We start from the raw sequence: 19,422 nt of genomic DNA, 5'->3' as shown, positions 1-19,422 counted from the left end.
CACTTTATGGGAATATTTATGTGTGTGTGTGTGTGTGTGTGTGTGTGTGTGTGTGTGTGTGTGTGTGTGTGTGTGTGTGTGTGTGTGTGTGTGTGTGTGTGTGTGTGTGTGTGTGTGTGTGTGTGTGTGTGTGTGTGTGTGTGTGTGTGTGTGTGTGTGTGCATGTGTATGTGTATGTGTGTGTGTGTTCTGTTCAGGTCAAGAGCAATATTCACTCCCATTTTTCCAGCTGCATAAAAAACACATCGAAGTAGCAACAATGAAAAAAAAAAGCAATTTACTTTTGTTCTAGCACCTCTGCGCTTTTCTCGGAAAAAAAGATTTCCGAAGCCGAGCGTAACGTTTTCTGCACTGATTGCAATGCAAACAAAGCTGCAAAGACAATGAATAAAAGCAAACTCATTCCACTGGCCGAGGCTGAGGTTTGATCGGCCCGGGTGTTTTTATTTTATTTATTTATTTTCCATACCTCTGTTAAAACAAAGTCACATCCGGAATATTCAGGAAATAACAAAGGGCAAATGTGGAATATTGATTTGCAATTCACAACTGCTAGCACACACAAAGTGTTCTTTTTATGCATCGCTGAAGTTTAATCAGACTTTTACAGTCCTGCCTGCAGCACACACACACACACTCACACACACACACACACACACACACACACACACACACACACACACACACACACACACACACACACACACACACACACACACACACACACAACCTTGGTGAAACCTGTCAGCCATGTAGCACTTTAACATTAACTCACTAAGAGTCAATTCTCAAACAAATTATGCTGGCCTGAAAAATGATGAAAAGAAGAAATAGTGATTTGGGGTCATTTACATGTCACGTGATACATGTAGTATCATACTAGTAGGACAAAAAATAACAGCAGAGGTAATGAAATCATGAATAGATAGTAAGACAGCGGTTCTTCACCCGGGGGCCACGAGAGAATATTTATTTTGCGTGTAAGTGTATAAAATACTCACCTGGCAACATGGCACCTTATTAACTGCTGACTGGATGAAATCACATGGGCTTAACACTTTGTGGATTAGAGATTTCATAGCTGGACCGCTGATTAGACATGGAGTGATTTCATGTCAAGAGCAAGTACAAGTACAGAACGAGGCTCAAGTCTGAAAGTTTGTCTTTTTTATTTATTTATTTGCTTATTTATTTATTGAGGTGCTGGTGTTTGGGGTACGAAAATGTAAAACCACTTTAATAAGCAAAATGAAGCACCATTGCAAATGGTGAAATCTTCACAAATGGGATAAACAGGTAAAAAACTATAATTCATGTAAGTAAATATAATTCTGAATGTAACTGTTATCAATAGAAACTGGACTTGAGCTGCATTTCCAACCGTTTTATTACTTTTATATGGAATTTTTATTAACTAATAAACAGTCAGATGTTTCCTGGCAGTTAATAAGACAAAAAAAATGCAAATTTACACCATAAAGTGTCAAAATTCTTTTTCTTTCTATCCATTCATGTGCTGGCTCCACCCTGTCACACCCTGTGAATAAGCTGTTACTATAGCAACAATAATGTATTGAATAAGGCTTTAATATAAACTTGAGATGTACAGCTGCACCACTGTCAGAGCTGCGGATATAGAAAATTAATCAACAAATGCTGACTAATGCTCATGTAATGGAGGTTAAGACGGACGCCGATGCAGTTTGATTGAAGGAGCCGAAAAAATACAAAATAGAGGCTAGATCCAGGCCGGGTGATATACAGTCAGAGGAAAGTGCAATAGGGCAAAACTAAGAAACGGAGGAAGAAAAAGAATGGCTCGGGACAAACAGGCAGGGAAACACTGCACAATACTTTTCACTGAACACAGAAATACTAGGGCTTAAATATGCAAACGATTTAAAACAATAACACACGACAACGGAAAGAAACATTCAACAACCAGAGCATGCCGTACTCTGCAGGCTGTAATGCACCAATCAGAATCCAGACTTTAACAGTGTCAAAATATGTTGTATACTTTTTCTATCTACTGTATATCCTTCTATTTATGCCTAAATGGAAATTAGGAAATCACAATTTGGGAAAATCAGAATCAGGTCGTGCTGCCGCTCAATGTACTCTAGGTTGTTGTTGTTGTTGTTGTTGTTGTTATTGCTATAATTGCAGAAATGAACGCTGTTAAGGCATGATTAATTCCTGTCTCTCACTCACATTCAGTAACAGTTTTATCTTGATCAGGGTTGTGATGGATCTGTGGCAGAAAACCACCCCAATTTGGACACCACAGTCCATGGCTGGACACAAATTCACACCTACAGACAATTTATCTTAGCCCAGGTTTTTGGAAGGAACCCAAAGGAATCCCACACAAAGGCAGGAAGATCTCGCAAAGAAACTCAGTAACCCGAGCTCAGAATTAAAGCCAAGACCCTGGAGCTGTGAGACGGCAATGCCACCCGCTGTGCCATTGTGCCACCCTTCATTCTACAGTGATTTCCTCTTCATGTCAATTAAATTAGCTAGATCCTAATTGGATCGTGTTGCTTTTGGCAATTTAAGATGTTACAACTTTCATTTCTAATCAAAGCTTAATGATATGCAGTTTAAATACACCAAGCTTGATAAGACTATAAACTAAAAAAGACTCCAGGCCTTTCCTGAGAAGGTTTCCACTCTGCATTAATGCAATGCCGGGCATCAGATTAGTGACACAAAGCTTTTGAAAAGTGCAAGAGGAGGCAGTGATGGAAAACTGCAGCGCTCTGAAAAATTATGGGCTTTTTCTTCAACGTCGGTGAAATGATTCGGCTCTTATGTCAAAGCTGCTACTCGAGCCTTTATCTGCGGGATGAATACAGCTGTGTGACTCCGAAATATGTGGAGAAGAAAAACTAAAAGAGCTTTATTCACGGAGCGCACTGTCAGGCTAAAACACATAAAACTCAGACGATAAAGAAACTCAGAGACGGGAGGGCAGAGGGAGGGGCATTAATATTTAAAGCAAAGCTCCAATATTTTAACAAACGCAGCTCACTGAGCAATCGGAAACACAGACACTGTGCTATTTCCACAATTGTTCCCCCTCACTCAATCAGGAATGGTGTGATGGAGGAGGAGAAAAAGAAAGAAAGGAAAAGGAACAAAAAGGTGTCGAGCGAGTGGGAGCTCTTGGTTGGATATTCTGATTTTGCACTGCTTTAACTGTGACAACAATGATGCATGAAAAGAATGGAAACAATTTGACTACAAAGGTGCTGTGGGTCGGAACGCTGCGCTCAGAGAGATCAAACACAGAGCAATGCGAAGACAAGTAACAACCAACGAGTTTCAGCTAAAACACTGTGCAGGAATTTTACTATGTCTCTCTGCCACTCTGTGTCTCTCTAACTCGCTCTCGCTCGCTCTCTACGTCTCTGAGTGTATGGGAGAGCATGTGGGTGAGTGTGTTGGTAAGTGTATAGGAGAGCATGTAGGTGAGTGTATAGGAGAGCATGTAGGTGAGTGTATAGGAGAGCATGTAGGTGAGTGTATAGGAGAGCATGTGGGTGAGTGTATAGGAGAGCATGTGGGTGAGTGTATAGGAGAGCATGTGGGTGAGTGTGTTGGTAAGTGTATAGGAGAGCATGTAGGTGAGTGTATAGGAGAGCATGTAGGTGAGTGTATAGGAGAGCATGTAGGTGAGTGTATAGGAGAGCGTGTGGGTGAATGTGTTGGTAAGTGTATAGGAGAGCATGTGGGTGAGTGTATAGGAGAGTGTGTGGGTGAGTGTATAGGAGAGCATGTGGGTGAGTGTATAGGAGAGTGTGTGGGTGAGTGTATAGGAGAGCATGTGGGTGAATGTGTTGGTAAGTGTATCGGAGAGCATGTGGGTGAGTGTATAGGAGAGCATGTGGGTGAGTATATAGGAGAGCATGTGGGTGAGTGTATAGGAGAGCATGTGGGTGAGTGTATAGGAGAGCATGTGGGTGAGTGTGTTGGTAAGTGTATAGGAGAGCATGTAGGTGAGTGTATAGGAGAGCATGTAGGTGAGTGTATAGGAGAGCATGTAGGTGAGTGTATAGGAGAGCGTGTGGGTGAATGTGTTGGTAAGTGTATAGGAGAGCATGTGGGTGAGTGTATAGGAGAGTGTGTGGGTGAGTGTATAGGAGAGCATGTGGGTGAGTGTATAGGAGAGCATGTGGGTGAGTGTATAGGAGAGCATGTGGGTGAATGTATAGGAGAGCATGTGGGTGAATGTATAGGAGAGCATGTGGGTGAGTGTATGGGAGAGCATGTGGGTGAGTGTATCGGAGAGCATGTGGGTGAGTGTATAGGAGAGCATGTGGGTGAATGTATAGGAGAGCATGTGGGTGAGTGTATAGGAGAGCATGTGGGTGAGTGTATGGGAGAGCATGTGGGTGAGTGTATCGGAGAGCATGTGGGTGAGTGTATAGGAGAGCATGTGGGTGAATGTATAGGAGAGCATGTGGGTGAGTGTATGGGAGAGCATGTGGGTGAGTGTATGGGAGAGCATGTGGGTGAGTGTATAGGAGAGCATGTGGGTGAATGTATAGGAGAGCATGTGGGTGAATGTATAGGAGAGCATGTGGGTGAGTGTATGGGAGAGCATGTGGGTGAGTGTATGGGAGAGCATGTGGGTGAGTGTATAGGAGAGCATGTGGGTGAATGTATAGGAGAGCATGTGGGTGAGTGTATGGGAGAGCATGTGGGTGAGTGTATAGGAGAGCATGTGGGTGAATGTATAGGAGAGCATGTGGGTGAGTGTATGGGAGAGCATGTGGGTGAGTATTTGAATAAGTTTGTGGGAGAGCATGTGGGTGAGTGTATCGGAGAGCATGTGGGTGGTCATGTGGGAGAGCATGTGGGTGAGTGTATGGGAGAGCATGTGGGTGAGTGTATAGGAGAGCATGTGGGTGAGTGTATAGGAGAGCATGTGGGTGAGTGTATAGGAGAGCATGTGGGTGAGTGTATCGGAGAGCATGTGGGTGAGTGTATAGGAGAGCATGTGGGTGAGTGTATAGGAGAGCATGTGGGTGAGTGTATAGGAGAGCATGTGGGTGAGTGTATAGGAGAGCATGTGGGTGAGTGTATGGGAGAGCATGTGGGTGAGTATATAGGAGAGCATGTGGGTGAATGTATAGGAGAGCATGTGGGTGAATGTATAGGAGAGCATGTGGGTGAATGTATAGGAGAGCATGTGGGTGAATGTATGGGAGAGCATGTGGGTGAGTGTATGGGAGAGCATGTGGGTGAGTGTATGGGAGAGCATGTGGGTGGTCATGTGGGAGAGCATGTGGGTGAGTGTATCGGAGAGCATGTGGGTGGTCATGTGGGAGAGCATGTGGGTGAGTGTATGGGAGAGCATGCGGGTGGTCAAGTTCTCCTCAGATGTGACTTCTGCCAAGACTTCCTTCTACAAGGAAAAGCTTGAAGCTTCCTCACATGACCCTCGGAAATTCCACAACATCATCTCTTCTCTGCTCAACCCCCCGGCTCCACCTTCTTCATCCTCCCTGACTGCAGAAGACTTTGCTTCTTTCTACCAGGAGAAGATTGAGGAAATCTGCCGGACCTTCACTTCAGCCCCGACTGCACTTACATCTCAGAGTATGGATTCCCCTACATCTTCGTTGTCACATTTTTCAACTGTGGCAGCAGAAGAGATTTTACAACTCATCCAGTCCTGCAATCCTACCACCTGCCCATTGGATCCACTCCCTACCACTATGCTCCAGACCATCTCACAAGACCTCTTGCCCTTCATTTCCACTATCGTCAATAGATCCATAGCATCTGGTCAGGTACCAACTACTTTCAAGAGAGCAAGGGTTATTCCCATCCTAAAGAAACCTGCTCTGGATCCATCAGACATCAGTAACTACAGACCGGTATCACTTCTCTCATTTCTTTCAAAAATTCTTGAACGCATTGTCTATAATCAACTGTCTGTCTATCTCTCACAGAACAACCTCCAAGATCCCAAACAGTCTGGCTTTAAAGCAGCTCACTCTACAGAGACAGCCCTTTTGGATGTCTCTGAGAAGCTACATACTGCTAGATCAGCCAAACTATCATCCGTCCTTATGCTCCTTGACCTTTCAGCAGCGTTTGATACGGTCAACCACAAGACTCTCTTATCCTCCCTCAAGAGTCTTGGGATTTGCGGATCAGCTTGGGAATGGTTTGCCTCCTACCTGGAAGGAGGCTCATATCAAGTAACATGGAGGGGAGTGACATCTGCTCCACGCAGACTCTCCACTGGCGTCCCACAGGGCTCAGTACTTGGTCCTCTTCTTTTCTCCTTGTATACTCACTCTCTTGGTGAAGTTATTTCATCACATGGGTTCTCTTACCATTTACATTTACATTTACGGCATTTAGCAGACACCCTTATCCAGAGTGACTTACAACTGAGCAACTGAGGGTTAAGGGCCTTGCTCAGGGGCCCAGCAGTGGTAGCTTGGTGGACCTGGGGTTCGAACCCATGACCTTCCGATCAGTAGCCAAACACCTTAACCACTGAGCTACCGCATCCCCACTGCACACGCATTACCACTGCTATGCTGATGATACACAACTTATCTTCTCTTTCCCACCCTCAGATGCCACAGCTTCTGACCGGATCTCAGCATGTCTGGCAGAAATTTCATCATGGATGACTGCTCATCAGTTAAAGCTCAATCCTAGCAAAACTGAACTGCTGTTCATCCCAGGTGATTCATCCCCAGGTCACGATCTTGCTATATCCTTGCACAACGATCTGATCTCCCCTTCAGCCACAGCTCGCAACCTTGGGGTAACCATGGACAATCAACTGTCCTTTTCCTCTCATGTTGCAAATGTGACTCGCTCATGTCGGTTTCTTCTCTACAACATTAGAAGGATTCGGCAATTTTTGTCCACACAGACTGCCCAGGTACTTGTTCAGTCTCTTGTCATTTCTAGACTGGATTACTGCAATGCACTGCTGGCAGGTCTACCTATGAACGCAATCCGTCCTCTGCAAATGATCCAAAATGCAGCTGCCCGGCTTGTTTTCAACCTGCCAAAGTTCTCGCATACCACCCCGCTACTGCGATCCCTCCACTGGCTTCCGGTAGCTGCACGCATCCGGTTCAAAACACTGATGCTGGCCTACAAAGCCAAAAATGGACCAGCCCCCTCTTACCTCAAAGCCCTCATCATTCCTCGCACTGCACCCCGTAACCTCCGATCTACCAGCACTGCTCGACTGGTTCCACCATCTCTCAGGGTAAGAGGCAAGTATACTACAAGACTCTTCTCTGTACTGGCACCAAGGTGGTGGAATGAACTTCCCATAGAGGTCCGGACAGCCGAGTCACTGGCTATTTTCAAGCGGCGGTTGAAGACCTACTTATTCAGGAAGCACTTCAACTAGCACTTCTTTCCTTATCTTTTGCATTTATAAAAAAAAAAAAAAAAAAAAAAAAAACCTTTGACACTTTTTCATTGTAACTTTGAACAAATGTTTTAAACTCATGGTATCTTAAGTATGTAACCTAGTGAACCAGCATTAATGTATTCAGTGTTAGAGATTTAAGCACTTATGTACGTCGCTCTGGATAAGGGCGTCTGCCAAATGCTGTAAATGTAAATGTAAATGTGGTCATGTGGGAGAGCATGTGGGTGAGTGTATGGGAGAGCATGTGGGTGAGTGTATCGGAGAGCATGTGGGTGAGTGTACAGTATGGGTGAGCATGTGGGTGGTCATGTGGGAGAGCATGTGGGTGAGTGTATAGGAGAGCATATGGGTGGTCATGTGGGAGAGCATGTGGGTGAGTGTATCGGAGAGCATGTGGGTTGTCATGTGGGAGAGCATGTGGGTGAGTGTATGGGAGAGCATATGGGTGGTCATGTGGGAGAGCATGTGGGTGAGTGTATGGGTGAGCATGTGGGTGAGTGTATGGGAGAGAACGTGGGTGGTCATGTGTGTTGTTATAATAATATAATGTGTTTCTTAGCATGTTGGTGAGTTGGTTGAGTTTGTGAATAGGCATGATAGTGAATGTTTGGTTGAACATGGTGTTAAATGTTTTGGAGTGGATGTTGGTGAGTGTGTTTGTGAGCATGTTGTTGAGTTTGTGTGGGCATGTGCATGTGTGTGGGCATGTGAGGGGGTGAGTGTGAGAATGACTGGAAAGTGATGATTGGGTTCTTTGGACAGTTGCTTAGTAAGTAGTGCTTTGTGGCAGTGTAACATGGTTAAAGTGCTTGAAAAGGAGCCAACATTTTGTTACTCACTTTTATATTTTAATGGCAATGGGAAAATCCCAGATCTTTTTTCAACAGTTATTTTGGGTAAGTATAACTGTAGGGTCGCAGTCCCAGATTTTTCTTTCTGATTACTAATTGAGTCAGTCTCTCTCTGTATCTCTTAATGTCTCTCTGTTTCACTATAAATCCCATCTATCTGTCTCTTTCTGTCTCTATCTCTCAGAGGCCAGCACTCAGGACCTCCATCCAGCAGAGCATGAAACTCAATCACTGAGCCTGCATGGGGCTCTGACCCACAACCTGCTCCTGAAAACCACACTTTACACTGTACAATAGCATTTATTTTGCTGTCATAAACAAAATCTCACACTGTAGAGTCATTCTTCTGGCTGTGCATTGAGATCTGCAGTCTTAGAACTCAGTAGAATAATGTTCTGCTTGTATGGGAATTTTTTTTTTGCCTAGATTCAGAATATGACTGCAGCTACGACACGCTTCTAAAATCCACCAATAGGAACCTCACAGGGCAGCCAGAAATACAATGATAAAACAAACAACATAAAAAATAACCTCATCGCGTGTTGGTGTTTATGTCAGCTTGTTTTCTGCATGAGCCAACATCATTCTCAAGGATGACTCAAAGTCAGTAGACTTTGTGGCACAGAGAGAAGGTTAATGGGAAAGAATGGTCGGCATAAGTCAAGTGCATCCTTTGAAAAGCAGTGTGTGTTTTTTCAGTGCTATGTGTCATCCAGCCTTTAGGTGAATGCTGTGAATGATTGAACCCAGAAAAAGATTTGTTACTGTTATAGCATCTTTTATCAACAGACTTGAAGTAAGACTATCTCATAAACATCTAGTCTATCCTGGGTGTGAGGCAGGAATTCACCCTACATACTGTATGACACCAGTTCAATGCAGGACACGATGCGTACACATTTACACAATCACTCACAAGGTCACTCAGGGCAATTTAGCATAGACAATCAACATACTAGCATGAACCAGCAGCCCCTAGAGCTCTGTGGTAGATATTTGGTTACAAATATTTTTTTTCTCATTGCTGCAACAATTTGCTTACCTGCCAGTTCCTATCAACTACCAGTCAGCTCTCCCCATCACACAACACCTACCAATTAGAGAAGGTTGAGGCTAGCATGTGCAATTTTTCAAACTGATACACGTGCTGCATCACAAGGCAGCATACTGTACAGTACAACTCTCTGAGGTCTCCCTTCTTCCTCAAGATGTGCATGACAAGCCAGGGCCACTTTGATTGACAGGAATGCGAGAGGCATCCCTCCCACCCAGACAGTATGTTACATACGACATGTCACAGTTATGCTCATTAGGTCATAAATGCTGTTCTGTTACATGCAGTAGAAGCAATATAAAGATTATTGATGAGTGTGTGTATAAGTGAGTATGAGCCAATAACAGTTTGAAAATTGTATATTGTTAAAAAAATTTATAAAAAATTGATAAAAATTGTAAACCTTTATAGCATACTGACAAATCTTGAATAATACCAAATTTGTCGTTATGAAATTATTAATTTTCTCACCTTCAGGACAGAGGAGTATCAGGATGTTTACACCTGCTATAATGTACATGATAACAGGAGTTAAGTTGTTTCACAAACATTCCGTGATATTAAATATGTCTATAAACGATTAAAAGTATGTCATTAATGCTAAAATGCCTTGGTATAAAAGAAATACATAAAACACTGGTGAAATCTAGTGAAATAAAAGCTGGAATGGAACAGTATGGAACACACTGCTTTGCATTGGGCTGCATCACAAATGTGTATATAAACAACACATTTGTTTGTGTGTGTGTGTGTGTGTGTGTGTGTGTGTGTGTGTGTGTGTGTGTGTGTGTGTGTGTGTGTGTGTGTGTGTGTGTGTGCGTGCACTAATAGTACACATGTAGTAGTGTGGATTAGACTTTTCTTCCTGCAGAGTAAATTACTCTGCTGTTTGACGTCTCTGAAAGTGCACAGTTGGCAATATCGAGCAGTAATCATTCATCTTCAGATTCTCATTATGCAATCCTCAGCTAGAGATCTGCTCAGGGCACAGAGCCCAAGCATTTCTCTCCAGTTTCTGCAATGTCTATACATTAAACCTGCGCTCATGGTGGAGAAATAAGGCAATAGCTCGTTTAGCGTCAGTCATTCCCCACTGATATCAATGACTTTAATCAGCCTGGAAATTTGTTATCACCACCTAAAAAGGTCCAGTATGATTCTCAGCTGATGTTCTGATGATCTAAGCAAACCTGAACAATACTCTGGCTTTTTGGGTTATACCCAAAAATGACATAACAGGGTGATGTGATTGAGCAGAGTTACTGTTACAGGAATCACATCATACCTGATTTCCTATAACAAAACAGTTTATTCCTCTTATACCACAGCAGTACACCAAAGATTACAATTATTTACTTATTTAAAAAACATCATACTCTTTTCTTATTTACAGTTGCAAAAAAAAAGTTAGTACCTGTAGTCACAGAGAAACTGCAGAGAGGCATTTCCTCTGTCCTGGAGTTACAGCGTTACCTCAGCTGTAAGTGCTGACACTAGACACTCTTTCCAATAAATAAGATGAGATTGTTATGAATGATTATGCCTTTTTCTTAAATTTTATTCAAAATGGATAAGATTTTCCTGAAAGGAGTTGCAGGTAAAGCGCACCAAAGGTGGTATTTTCACAAGATTTTCTAGGTGTGTGAACCGACCTGCTAGCTCTTTCAGAAATGCTGTGAATGAATATTCAGACCGTGTCAGGTTTGGACAGCTTGAGACTGAGTTACCGTGTCCCTCTTAGGCCTGTAACTGCCACCTATCAGTTATATAAGCAGCAATACCCCCATCTCCAAGGACTGCTGAATTTATGGATGGGTACAGAGACAGTCTTCAATGCAAATTCCACAGCAGGGTGAAAAACCTAAAGCGAACCATCTCCCCAAACTGTCGGCAAGCCATCATCAGTAGACCTTGAGGCACTGATGCAATATTCATGCAGCATTTTGTGGCTGATTTGCTTAGCTCTCTCATACCTAATAGATTGAAGATGAATATGAAGCTGCATGGTGCAAGGTTAAACCAACCCCCCACCCTAAATCCCCCAACACCTAACCAACCCGCCCCCCAAGCAAGTAGCAGATCTTAAAATGAACAACAATTTGGAGGCATTATCGGGTGATGATCGTCTCTTTGGTCCATTTTGAAGTGTTATCACAGTTACACGGCTTGAGGTTTCAAACGCACAGCTTGAGTCTCACATCTCACAAAGACGCATCAGAGACGGCCAACTTCACACAAGGACAGCATCTCGAGTCGAGCCGTGTCTGTAGGAGAACTGTAGGAGGACATTTGTTCTTGATACATACCAGCCAAAAAGAAGTGAGCAAAACATACCCTTGCTGAGAGCTGAGAGCATATAATCTGATCGAATGAGCATAAATCCCAGTTACAGAGCTGTGATGTTCTTACTGAACTGCTAGTAATGATTAATGGTCATGCTGCTTCCAATTTAGATCCATTTTTATTATTACTCAGTCTTGAGGACAATTAGGGCATGTAAAGTGCACTTTTTTATTCTATAACAATGTCTTTGTAATCTCATTTGTCAACAATTACAATATGTAATGGCTTTAATGATATTTAATTTATTAATGAACAACATTTTTGGTTCTTTAAAGTAACTTGTTGAGGAACGTTCTTAACACAAATTAGTCACCATTATCAGTGACAATACATTTTAAGTAAAACAGATAAGAGATTATTTGAAATCACCTTCTTTGTTAAATAAACCTCAAATTAGGCATTTTAAAAAAGATTTATTTACTATGTATTAGACTTTATTCATAAAACCCATTCTGCAGCATAACTGGAGATGTGGTACGTGAAAATGAATAGAAGTAGCATTACAATGGAAACAAACTATTTACTATTATTTACGTCTTATTAGTCTCCCAAAGATAACTGCCTGTGTCTCCCGAAGACTGACATTCAGTGGATCTGTAAGAATACTAGCATGTTGGAACTGTATGAATACGCTGGGTTATGAATACTTTAGCTGTTCCATTCAAGGAGCAATGACAGTGTGTCTGCTCTAGCCGTCTGTTGTTCCTAGCTGATCTGATATGAAAAGACAATCGCAGAAGCTTTGTATTGGGAGACAGGGTGAAATGGTTGTGACCTGTGTTTACTCATCGTTCTGAATCTTTGAACAGCAAAACATAGGCAGAAGATGCTGTGGCAGAATTTTGAAAATGTTCTGTCTTAAGTACTTTGCAGCAGACACTCATTGTATTGTGGCTTCATGAAGAATAAGTCACTGTCATATTGCATAAATGATGCAACTGTGTAAACAATCCTACCGAGAATGTACGAGAATTATTTTAAAAAGAACGTCAGAACTTGTAAACTAAATGCTTGTGGCTCATTGTCCATGCAATCCTGCAGCCTATTTCATTTCAATTTCAAGTGACTGCAATCACTATTCAAGGACTATATATTCAATTTGTGTCATATGTAATAAGGACAAAATCAACGAATAAACTGTTCTGCAAATCATTGTGTATAAATTAATGGTCAAAACCATAATATTTTAATCCATAATGAAAAAAATGTATTTCCATGTGGTCAAAATTTTGACCTTTTCATATAGGAATGAGATTATTTTATATTTCAGCTTTTGCAAAAAGAGTGAGTTAGAGAGAGATATTATTTGTCAGATATACAGATATACAGCACAGGGAAATTCTTTCTTTGCATATCGCAGCTTGTTAGGAAGCTGGGGTCAGAATAAGATTGGCAGCTTGGCCCTGCTGGGGCTTGAACCCTGATCTTCTGATCATTAACCTGCTACCACTGCCACAAAACATATAGGTAAATGTATGTATGTATGTATGCGTGTATTCATGTATGTGTTTGTTTGTGTTCCCAAAATTCACAGCAATCTGCTGATGAATACCAAACAGAACATCATGCGACTGCCATAAACATGCAGAAAGCACATGTCCCATGCTTTACCAAAAACACTGTTGGTGCTATCATATCCCTGCAGTGTCTCCATGCAGGAAGAGATCACAGCATCCATCCGAGTCCTTACGATTCACACTTTGTCTTCATACTGTCCAAATCTTCCACAGTGACACAATAATGAAACGTTAGAGTGCTTCCTCACAGGAGAGGAATTCCTGTAGTGCTCAGCTCATTGGTCTTAATGAGCTTAGTTTCAATGTTGTGTGCACTTTTCTTCATACCTTATATTTAATTCAGTAACACACATGACATCACTTGATGAGATCATTAAAGGCTGGGGTGAACATAAAAACAGTTTTTTTGTTTTAACAGAGTTTTAACAGAGACAGTTTTCAACCATCTGTCGTTAACAAAATCTTTTTGCTAGATATCCATATCTATTTTAAACAGTCTGGCTTATCAATTAGTCAACTGTTGGTCTGCTAATATGCATGGACTATTAAATCATTCTAGCACAGGAGGTGGGATTTGTACCAATATAATGCTTCAATAAACTGTCTGAGGATAATTCATGAAAAGTGCCTGTAAACAGTTCATGAAAATTGTAAGAAGATCATGAACAGTACATCGGGACGTTTTATGAACAGTGTCTGTGATGAGTTCATGAGCAGTGTCTGTGATGAGTTCATGAGCAGTGCCTGTGATGAGTTCATGAGCAGTGCCTGTGATGAGTTCACGAGCAGTGCCTGTGATGAGTTCATGAACAGTGTCTGTGATGAGTTCACGAGCAGTGTCTGTGATGAGTTCATGAACAGTGTCTGTGATGAGTTCATGAACAGTGTCTGTGATGAGTTCATGAACAGTGTCTGTGATGAGTTCATGAGCAGTGTCTGTGATGAGTTCATGAACAGTGTCTGTGATGAGTTCATGAACAGTGTCTGTGAAGAGTTCATGAGCAGTGTCTGTGATGAGTTCATGAACAGTGTCTGTGAAGAGTCCGTATACAGTGATCTGAACAGTTTATCTGAAAGGTGTTTTTAAACTGTGTCTCTCCAGACAGATCATAGACAGTGCTGTCAACAGATCATTAACTGTCTCTCTGGACAGATCATGAACTATGTCTCTCTGAACTGATCGTAAACAGTGTCTCTCTGTACAGATCATGAACAGTGTCTCTCTGTACAGATCATGAACAGTGTCTCTCTGTACAGATCATGAACAATGTCTCTGTCGCTCTGTACAGATCATGAACAGTGTCTCTCTGAACAGATCATGAACAGTGTCTCTCTGTACAGATCATGAACAATGTCTCTGTCGCTCTGTACAGATCATGAACAGTGTCTCTCTGTACAGATCATGAACTGTGTCTCTGTACAGATCATGAACAATGTATCTGTCTCTCTGTACAGATCATGAACTGTGTCTCTCTGAACAGATCATGAACAGTGTCTCTCTGAACAGATCATGAACAGTGTCTCTCTGAACAGATCATGAACTGTGTCTCTCTGTACAGATCATGAACAGTGTCTCTCTGTACAGATCATGAACAGTGTCTCTCTGTACAGATCTTGAACATTGTTGTCTGCACTTCCAAGAGCGGATATAGAAATCTGACATTATTTTTAAATAATAGAATCTAATGAGATTTATAACATTGTTTTTTCAGATGATTTCACCTAACCTACAATTATTACTCATCATCTTGTTTTTTTTCTATCAGGTAAAATTGCTACGATCATAAACTGGTAAAATTATAATGCTGAGCTAGAATGCTTAGAAACGCTTAAAAAGCAAAGAGACAAAATGATTGTCTGATCCTTCGTGGTTCAGTGCAGTGTGGTGGTTCAGTGCAGTGCAGTATGTTTTGCATTTAGTATTATGTACAGTATAACGTTGCATCAAAATGCACTGGATGTCTTTTTGACCCAAAAAGATAAAGAGAGATGTTACCATTGAGGCAAAGAATGTTAACATTACATGTAGTAGTTTGTAGATAAACTCTCTGGATGAGAAAGTTCCCATCACAAGCAGCCGTAGGAGGTCAGTGACCTGAGGTCTGATTGTTATTGATTGAGAGGCTCAGGGAACTGAGCTCTGAAACTGATGTTGTGTTTCTCATACTGGTATTTTCCATCTGCCCTTCATCGTTACATCGTCATACTTCCAGAGATGTTTCCTCCTTAATAGTCAAGGCATATTTTCTTTCGACAATCTTTCTATAAGTCTATATTCACATTAGGTCAAAATATTCCTGCAGTATTAAAGTAAAAGTTGTAAGTATTCAGAGTTGTGTTTAGCAGCTGAAAAAAAAAGTGTTTAAGGTTTTAGATCTAAGTAAAACAATATTTTAGAGTAAAACTTATCACTTGTATTATCAGTTGTTTCTCTCTTCGAGCTGGATCTGTTATTTAGCCCATTGCTTTGTCTCACCTTTGGACAGTGAGTTTGGAGTGTTTTCACTCCAATCATCTCTTTCACATCATCCCACTTACCATCCCTGGAGCTGCAGTGGTTAAAATATCAGTTCAATCAGTTCTGTCTGGGCTCAAATGCTAGTTCATCAATTCTCAGTGTTACTTATGTATCGGTTCTTACTGAGAAAAGGAAAGGGTGTGTTTTGATCTGAGACATTCCACAACTCTCACACGACTAATGCAGTCCAATGCCATTTGGTGATCTCTGCAGCATTTGCAAGCTCATTATGCATGTGTACATAGTACCAGAGTGACGTGTGCAATTTAACCCAGACTGATGGATTGTTTGATCTGTGTGAATGTTAATGCGGATACTAATGCTAGTACATACTCAAGGCATTCATTTGCTTCTTCTTCTTCTTCTTCTTCTTCTTCTTCTTCTTCTTCTTCTTCTTCTTCTTCTTTTATTGTGCATAATGCATCACGTGCTTGAGCCTTGATTTTGACATATAACAGAATACATGTTTTGTTTTATTACATAGACTGAACTCACGCTGCCTCTGATGGAGCTCTCAAGGCCGTATGTACTTTAGGGGCCGCTAAAGAATCCTGCTCTCCTTCGATGCAGCACAAACATCATTACTGTAATAGGACACAACAGCTTCCAATATGGATATATTCAGAGCAGTGCAGTGCTGGAGGCTGATCATGTTGACTGCAATTGAAAAAAAAGTCTCATAATCATTTACAATCAAGTCCAACACCAGTGACGTCCAATCAGTGATTTGGATTTAAGTACAAGCCCGCTGGCTTCAAAGTCTTTGAATACAACCCAAATGGAGCTAAAACTGTATTCTTAACAACTGAGGCATGTATTCAGAGTTGTGTTAAGAGTGTCTAGTGAGCATTCGATACAGCAATTGTGCACATTGTTATTCAGAAATACAAGCTGATCCAGTATTCAGAGCTTACATGAGAGTTAAGAACACAGAGTCTGATTAAAACAGATTCATGTTTCAGTTGCGTGTGACTGTGACCTTGAATTTGATCACGTTTTTCTTATGCAGTATCAGTTTGAGCGAGGAGCAGTTCGTCATCTGACAGCTGCTGGAACTAAAATAAAATACGACACTCTGAAATTCATGGTTTGTCTGTAAATGCACTCCAAAAACTATGAGATACCATATTAAGGCTAATATTAAATAGCTAAATATGACAAATATAAAATTACTATTTACAAGTGTTATGTTCCATCATATTACATTTAACTTCCAAAAAAATACACTGTATTAATCTTTCTGAAGTTGTGGCCATTCTTGTACTTGCCCAATATGTGTAATTCACACTGGGCTGTACCACAGCACTGTTGTTCTCTAATTATCAGAAGGTATTTATTATTTTTCTTTAACAGGAACTGTACAGTGATCCAGGAACAATAACATGTGCTTAATAATCAAAGCTTAATGAACCATATGGAATGTGAACCTAATAAATTGTGAGCATACTGATGTGGAAGTTCCAGATTCACTTACATGTACAGTACTTGCATTTTCAGGCTCATTCCCTGACCAGGCTTTATTTTTTTCTCTCACCTGTGAATCTACCAAGTCAAATGGAGCTTGATATATTATCAAAGGTACAAACCCCTCTTTCATGAGAATTTACAGAATTTCTGGAGACTCCTTCCAAGATTGTTAAAGAAACACCTCCTTATTGCTGCTGCACAAGTTCCCGTAAACGAGTTGTTACTGTAAAAATGACAATGTATTTAGCAATTGTATTTGTTGCTGAACTACGGTCAGAACTGCCATTAGAAAATGAATTAACTCTTTCTGACCAATCAGAAACCAGAATTTAATAACACAGGATCATATAAATATGATCCCTATACACTTCACCAGATTTCACCTCAGTCTATTTTTTTCCTTGTATCTTCCCCTCATTGTGTTTATCAGCAGGACAAACCTGGGCTTCACTCCCTGCTCTGGCAGCTTCGAGGCTGCAGCTCATGCACAGGGTTTGTCAGCGAGGCCATGCTGTCCTCGTGTGATAAGACTGAGGGTACGAATCCAAAGGTGGAAACTTAATCCCAGCCCTCCTGCAGCAACTAACTGCAACAGAACCTCTGAGAGCTCCAGACACACACGCACACACACAGTGTGTGTGCGTGTGTGTCTGGAGCTCTCAATGGATTCTATATATACTATATATAGAATCCATTGAGATGTAGTATTGAGATTCTCTGTTCTTACAGAGTTGGTGTCAGTGTCAGCAACAGCCTCTGCACTCCATGGATCGTTAAGTCACCGACTCTGAATATATACAGTATATGCTCATTCTGTGTCAGCTATAACACCATTGTGTTGTAGATCCTACACACAGAACACAATTGAACATTCAGCATAGAATTAGCTGCTGCAAAACCATAGTGATGTAAGCATTTTCATTTAAATTTTCATTACTTTTTAAATAAAATATGCCTTTGTTCATTATCTAGCTGTTTTTAACCAAAACCTTGAACAGACTAAAAGATTAAAAGTCTGGATATACACATATTATAATAGTTTAATATGCTTATATGACCAAATGTTTGTGGACACCTGAGCATCACACTAATATGACTCTTCTTCAAAGTGATTCCACAAGTTGGAGCCAACAATTGTAATGTTTTAACTACGTCATGGACAGTTTACCCAAACCCCCACCCTCTGCAAGAGGAACGTCTCATTTCCAGTATCAAGTGTGAGACACACCTTAGCTTTAGACAAACTCTGTCAATCTCCTAAATCCTCATATAACATCTGATTACACGGCTTAGTAAAGTTTAATATAGTTACATTACAGCATTTGGCAGACGCCCTTTTACGGAGCGACTTACATTTTATCTAATTTTCTACAACTGAGCAATCGGTTAAGGGCCTAGCACAGGGGCCCAGCAGTGGCAGCTTGGTGGATATGAGATTCAAACTCACAACCTTCCGATTGGTAGACCAACACTTCAACCACTAAACTAACACATCATTTTTTTTTTTTATACAGAACTATATTTTAAACATAGCCAAACATGTAACACACTTTTACCATAGTGTTTAGTGTGGTATTATGTGCTTTGGGACACAGCCAATCCAGCCAATCAAACTGCCCTAGAAACCATTTTCAAGCCAATCTGAATCTGTGAATCATGAGAAGGATGAGTGAAAACCTTTTTAGAAACAATTTCTGGGTGAATTGGCCTTATGGAACACAGTTCAGTGTGATTGACATTGGTTTGATGTTGGTGTTTTTTGATTCAGCTGGTGCTAAAACACAACGATGATGCTCTGAGGATGCCTCTGGAAATGAAAATATAATGAGAATATGCCTGCTGATTTTTTCATGTTCATGTTTGTCGTTTGATTGTGTGTGTGTTTGTGTGTTTGTGTCTGTGTGTGTGTGTGTGTGTGTGTGTGTGTGTGTGTGTGTGTGTGTGTGTGTGTGTGTAGCTGCAGTTTTCTCTCTCCATTCCTAATCATGTATTCCCTGAGCTCGAGATTTCTTATCTAAACACAGCCAGGCTGAAGCCCCTGACACGCAGACCTGCTCGGGCATGTTCTGAATTCAGATCCAACACCGACAGCTTGTACTCAAACACACCCACGCCGGACGTCTGAAAAGGTGCTGAACAACAACGAGTCGTGTTCGAATTCACTGGAGAGGATGTCTGGATTCACTCACACTACTGCTCCGAAGTGCTGTGGGTTCTCCTGAGAACCTTATTAAGAAACGCCCCAC

At 41.3% G+C, this 19,422-nt stretch overlaps 1 protein-coding gene across 1 annotated transcript in view; it reads right to left on the bottom strand.

The window, feature by feature from the left end:
* si:dkey-112m2.1 (transmembrane protein 132D) overlaps positions 1-19,422 on the bottom strand; it is a 142,241-nt gene that overhangs the window by 36,839 nt on the left and 85,980 nt on the right. The window lies entirely within an intron of this gene.

The sequence above is a fragment of the Tachysurus fulvidraco genome, chromosome 21 (assembly GCF_022655615.1).
Source record: "Tachysurus fulvidraco isolate hzauxx_2018 chromosome 21, HZAU_PFXX_2.0, whole genome shotgun sequence".
In the NCBI taxonomy this organism is placed as follows: Eukaryota; Metazoa; Chordata; class Actinopteri; order Siluriformes; family Bagridae; genus Tachysurus; species Tachysurus fulvidraco.
The sequence above is the reverse complement of the archived record's forward strand: the minus strand, read 5'-3'. Positions and strand labels throughout refer to the sequence as shown.